Source organism: Priapulus caudatus, unplaced genomic scaffold (assembly GCF_000485595.1).
Source record: "Priapulus caudatus unplaced genomic scaffold, Priapulus_caudatus-5.0.1 Scaffold808, whole genome shotgun sequence".
Classification (NCBI taxonomy): Eukaryota; Metazoa; Priapulida; class Priapulimorpha; order Priapulimorphida; family Priapulidae; genus Priapulus; species Priapulus caudatus.
Genome location: NW_014577869.1, coordinates 61,558 through 67,881, shown reverse-complemented (window position 1 = coordinate 67,881; position 6,324 = coordinate 61,558). Strand labels below are relative to the sequence as shown.

General features: G+C 44.9%; 1 protein-coding gene and 1 long non-coding RNA gene across 2 annotated transcripts in view; both read left to right on the top strand.

Moving 5' to 3' along the window:
• LOC106813677 (protein yippee-like 2) overlaps nucleotides 1–6,324 on the top strand; it is a 40,720-nt gene that overhangs the window by 26,297 nt on the left and 8,099 nt on the right. The window lies entirely within an intron of this gene.
• The window catches only part of LOC106813678, a 20,822-nt gene that overhangs the window by 9,638 nt on the left and 4,860 nt on the right, over nucleotides 1–6,324 (top strand). The gene's annotated exons all lie outside the window — the stretch shown is intronic.

Below are 6,324 nucleotides of genomic sequence, written 5' to 3'. Positions count from 1 at the left end.
TGCCCAAAGCGATCTGGATACAATTTTCACAGGGCCATCTCTATACCGGGGAGTGTTCCTGATGAAAAAAACCTGTCAAACCGTCAACTCACCGAAAAAATCCGTGGAAAACCCGTCAATTCGTGAATCTTCACATTTAATGTCAGCACTCACTGTACAGTGCTGCCACACACACTATTTCATTCAGCTGCTGGTATTGTGAAACCGAAACCAATACTAAATCATGAGCACAGCCAGGACCTTCAGAGGTTATGACTGCATTGTTTATCAAGAGGCTTTCAGATGAAGTGCAACCCATTCGTACAGCTGTTACGTGCCGTACGTGCCAATACGTACATGCCGTACGTGGGCAGCTCAACAGTTCGAGACGCCAGGAATCTTTACATATTTTCACCAGAGAATAACACAAAAAACATTGTTTATCAAGAGGTTTTCAAATGAAAACTGCAACCACATTCGTACATGCTGTTATAATAACTTTTCTCATTGCACCATATTACTATTATGTTCGCAGGGTTCTAAGTTGGGTTGTGCTGTCATATAAATGTCATACGTAACAGTTTTCCCCCTGTTCCAGGGGTTCTAAGTTGGGTTTGTGCTGTCATATAAATGTCATACGTAACAGTTTTTTCCCCATGCTAAATTGTAAATATTGATATTCTGTGCAATGTTATTCTCCATTTTTACCTAATGTTCTTATGTGTACGATTATTAGTAGTATAAATTAGTAGGACGATTTTACCCAGCGCAGCGGGTACCCGCAGCTAGTCTAATATATATTTGAGTTCGTATGTATGTATCTATGTATCTATGTATGTATCTTCCCTATAGGCGGCCAAACCGCCCAAGCGATCTGGATGCAATTTTCACAGGGCCATCTCTTATACCGGGGAGTGTTCTAGCTGAAAAAAACCTGCCAAACCGTCAAACTCACCGAAAAATCCGTGGAAAACCCCTCAATTCGTGAATCTTCACACAATGTCAGCACTGACTGTACAGTGCTGCCACACACAGAAAAATCGATCACTCATTTCATCAGCTGCTGGTATTGTGAAACCGAAACCGATACTAAACAGAGCACAACCAGGAACCTGTTCAGATCGAGGTTACGACTGCATTGTTTATACAGAGGCTTTGAAATGAGAAGTGGCAACCCATTCGTACATGCTGTTAGAATAACTTTTTCTTATTTACACCATATTACTATATGTTCCAGGGTTCTACGTTGGTTGTGCTGTCATATAAATGTCATACGTAACGCGTTTTTTACCGATGCTTATTATCTGATTAGACTGATTTGTAAATATTTATAGAGATTCACTATAGTTTAGTATGAGTATCATATAGTTTGGGAGGTTACGATTGCTCAAAACATCAACGCATAAAGACGCGTACCAAGTGAGTAAACATTCTTTTATAATTACAAATTTCCCCACTCGCTGCGCTGTCTGCATACTATATATCGGACTATTTCTCTCTCTCTCTCTCTCTCTCTCTCTCTCTCTCTCTCTCTCTCACTCTCAACTCGCTACCTTCCATAACCTTTTCACTCATGCACTCTCACTTATGCTCACTGCCTCACTAAAACGTCCTCTGCTGTTCAAGGTCATTCAGATTAATTCAAGGTTATTCAAGGTGATTACATCTCCCCCACTCTAATCTCGGGTGCGGCTGACAATGGTGGGGACAGTGAGGGAGGAGAAGTCGGTAATGCTCACCGCTGTCAATTCCGCGTTCATTCGATCGTCTGCTTCGCTTGGTGATTACATCGCAATAGACGAAACATTAACCTATTCGTCTGCTGCAGCCGCAGCAGTAAATAACAAGAACAGCAGCGGCGACAGCGGCTACAGCGACGGCAGCAGCAGCAGCAACAGCAGCAACAGCAGCAGCATCATCAGTACTCAGTAGTAGCAGCAGCAGCATCAGTAGCAGCAGCAGCAGCATCAGTAGCAGTAGCAGCAGCAGCATCAGTAGCAGCAGCAGCAGCAGCATCAGTAGCAGCAGCAGCAGCATCAGTAGCAGCAGCAGCAGCAGCATCAGTAGCAGCAGCAGCAGCAGCACCACCATCTGGCGTTACATGTCGTCAGCATCGGATTTCCTCATGCCGTCGGCGTCGGATGGCCTCGGATGGCGGTGCGGCCGGCTTGATTTGATCACGCAAGATTACTTGCAGCCGGCAGTATATCGTATTTCCCTGCGATCGTCTGCCATACTTAGCAACGGTCAAGACCATCGTACGTCGCTTGTCAGAGCGTCACGCGTGCGTCAGAGTGACGCCAGGGTCGGGGTATAAATTCACTAATGACTTAAGGGGCAGTTGTCAGAAATTTCGTAGAAATTACGATAGTGGTTAGCACTTTTATAGTAGGCCTACGTGAAGAAAGGTTGCGAGCTTGAGTGATATTACTAATAAAATGTTTCCGATGGCGACTCCGACTTCTTAGTGTAGTTGATGGAGAAATCTAAAGGTTCTCTCACGCCTAGGTTCTTGCATCTCTTCGCACTTCTCTCTTTCTCTCTCACACACACACGCGCACATCTCTCTCTCTCTCTCTCTCTCTCTCTCTCTCTCTCTCTCTCTCTCTCTCTCTCCTTTCTCGCTTTCGCACTCTCTCTCTATCTAGGCAAGTACCGACCGAAAATGTGACGCATGCGTTTGAGAAATGTCACGTTGTGCTACGAAAGGTCGTCCCACTAAAAGAAATAAGGATATAAGTAGGCCTAAACAGAATATGGATGGTCAAAATATAATAAAGGAATGAGAATAAGAACGGCCTAACAAAAACACATGAATACGGGTGGTCTGAATAGAATAAAGAAATAGAGAAGCTACGCATGTATGTATGTATGGTGAATTCTGACACCCTGCATGATGTGTGATTCCGATGTATGCGCTTAGTTTTCGAGCAGTATGTTATCATTCTTCTCGTCGTCGGACTCTTCGTTCATGTTCGTGTTGCTTTCACCATCATTAACTGTCAACGTGGTGCTCCAGGATTGTGGCACAGGAAGGCTATCATATTCTTGATCACTGTGATGTTACGGTTGCACTGTTACGTTAGTTGAGGGTGAGAGCTTGTCTTATGTTTAGGGTTATGTTATTATCATGGCTATATTATTACTTTTCGCCCTAACCATAACACTAATCTATAAAGCTAGCAATTCGATGGCCCTTTTGATGTTGCCCAGGGTGAAGGTCTAGCAACTACTGCTAACTCACAGCCAACACCTCTTCTATTCGGCAATATTTGCCAACGCGTCGTCCGAAAAAAATTATGTTTCGCCGAACCATATAAATAATATACTAGTTATAGTACTAGTATATATTTCTATGGTTAGAATAGTAGCTAGGTTAGAACCATATAAATAATATACTATTATATTTATATTACTATTTACTATATTTACTATTTATACCAAATAATATATGTCTATTGGTTTTTTAGTTTGTTAGTGTCTCTATTCATTTCTATGGTCCCAACATTTCGAGTGCGAAGACTGAAATAATATAAGATTGTAAATCCCATCGTTTATCTCAATCATAAAATAAAGAGGTATGCGAGGTGAGAGATGTCGTCGGCAAGGCAACGTCATTAGCCATTGATAATAGAAGGAACATGCTGCTGCGATGCCCTAGATCCGTGATCGCAGACGAGACACGGAGGACACGGATACACGCGGTGTCGCTGCGTGCGTGCGTGCGTGCGTGCGTGCGTGCGTGCGTGCGTGCGTGCGTGCGTGCGTGCGTGCGTGCGTGCGACCGCGTTCAGCTGTGGCCTAGGCTGGCTAGAACGCTCTATCTCATCCGTGCCCACTTCTCGCCGTGGGCTAATGGTTAGGCCACTCTGCCGCGAATCTATAGATTAGAAAAGATTCTCGCTGCTGCTGCTGCTGCGGCAGGGGGGGGGGGAGCGACGTCGTCTGCGACATTGAAGGTTCGCACGCGATGCGGCGACGGATGCGTCTTTATGGACGAAGAGCTGCTGAAGAACCGCCCGGCGCGGCCATCTTGGATTTTGGTTTTATACTCGTTGTCTTCGGTTTAACTGCGGGGAGACAAGGCGACAACGCTCGGCGGAAAGCCGCAACGGGAAATGTTACTACGCTAAGGTGAATTTGAAAACGTGTCGGTGAACTTCAAAACGCGACGGTAAACTTAATAATACGACGATAGACTTCAAAACGCAGTAGTGAGTTTCAAAGAGTAGCGGTAAACATAATAAAACGATTCAACAAGTGAGGGTAAACTTCAAAATGTAGCGCTGACCTTCAAAACGCAGTAGCAGGCTACCCTTTCCGCAACCCTGCAATTAGCTCCAGAACGTAGCCGTTAACCTCAAAACGCAGCAGTAAGTTTCTAAACGCTGCAGTAAACTTCAAAACGCTACCACATCGGACTGTTGTTGCACAGGTGGATGGAGGGGAGTGACGACGTATAGCTCGTTGTCAATTGCAAGTGCCCGCCAATTCTGATCAGAGTGTCGTTGACGCGTCTAAACACGCCCCATCCGCCCACTCTGCGGGCTTCTTCTGCTATAGAACTGTACCTACCTTTCCTGCGCATCTCGCTCGACACCTCGCTCTGCCGTTCACACCTGCATACACACCTGCATACAGCTGCATACACCTGCATACACACCTGCGTACACACCTGTATACACACCTGCATACACCTGCGTACACACCTGCATACACACCTGTATACACACCTGCGTACACACCTGCATACACACCCGCATACACCTGCATACACCTGCATACACACCTGCGTACACACCTGCATTCACACCTGCATACACACCTGTATACACACCTGCGTACACACCTGCATAATGGACACAGACGCCACTCGCTGGCCTGTCTCTATCTATACTATATACCCAATTTCGTTTATTCATCCTACGAGCTGACAATGGATAGCTGTACGTGGTGAGCTCAACAGTTCGAGACGCCAGCAATCTCTACATAAGCTGCGTTCACACGTATACACGGCCTAGCTGGTACCGTACTTAGTTGGTGCTAAGTTCGGGCTAAAAGGCGTTCACACGAGATACACGAGATTCGAGGCTTAGCTAGCGAGGTATAATATAGACTGGTACTCGGTCGACAGTTCCACACGCTACCCTAACGTCGTGCAGCGAACGGGTAGCAGTCTAGGTTAGAGCGCTACAGTTTCGCAATTCGAATGCGTTCACACGCAAACAATACGCGGCCAGCGTGGTGCCGAATATACGCGGCTTAGTTGGCGCGGAATATGATTCCGCGCTAAGCAAGCCGGAGCAATCGCGGCTAAGCAAGCCGGAGCAATCGCGGCTAAGCAAGCCGCGTATATTTTAGCGTGTGAACGCTTAAATACGGAACTAAAATCCTCGTGTGAACGCAGCTTTATTTCCACCAGGCAATAACACGCAAACCATTGTTTATCAAGAGGTTTCCAAATGAAAACTGCAACCCATTCGTACATGCTGTTATAATAACTTTTTCTCATTTGCACCATAATATTACTATTATGTTCCAGGGGTTCTAAGTTGGGTTCTGCTGTCATATAAATGGCATACGTAACAGTTTTCCCCCATGCTTATTATCTTATTAGACTGATTTGTAAATATTGATATTGTGTGCAATGTTATAATGTCGATTTTTACCCAATGTTCCTATTGTGTCCAATTATTAGTAGTATGAATTAGTAGCACGATTTTACCCAGCGCAGCGGGTACCCGCAGCTAGTAATATATAATTTCAATACGGCTGAATAGGCGAGCTGGTAGAGCGTCTGGCGTTACGTCTGAAGTGCGTTAGTTCGAATTCCATCTGTTTATTTTTATTATTTTTTTATTTTTCTATCTTTTTATTTTTCTATCTTTACAAATATTTACATGATTTATTTACAACAATTTAATTTAAAAAGAATTTTTTTTTAAATTTAATTAAATTTATTAGTGTTAATTAAATTTATTAGTGTTAATTAAATTTAATTAGGGTTAGGGTTAGGGTTAGGGAGTAGGGCGTAGGCTGCGGTGGTTTCTGGGATAGGACCTCGACCGCACGTACCAATCAGAGACGCATGATTCATCAATCTGGCGTCGCCATCCTACGGTTTAAAAATTCGCCTCCCAGGCGTGGAGGGAGGTTACCGCAACGTGGCAGCACTAGTGTTAGGATTAGGGTTAGGGATTGGGTTAGGGTTAGGGAGTAGAGCGTAGGCAGCGGTGGTTTCTGGGATAGGACCTCGACCGCACGTACCAATCAGAGACGCGTGATTCATCAATCTGGCGTCCCCATCCTACGGTTTAAAAATTCGCCTCCCAGGCGTGGAGGGAG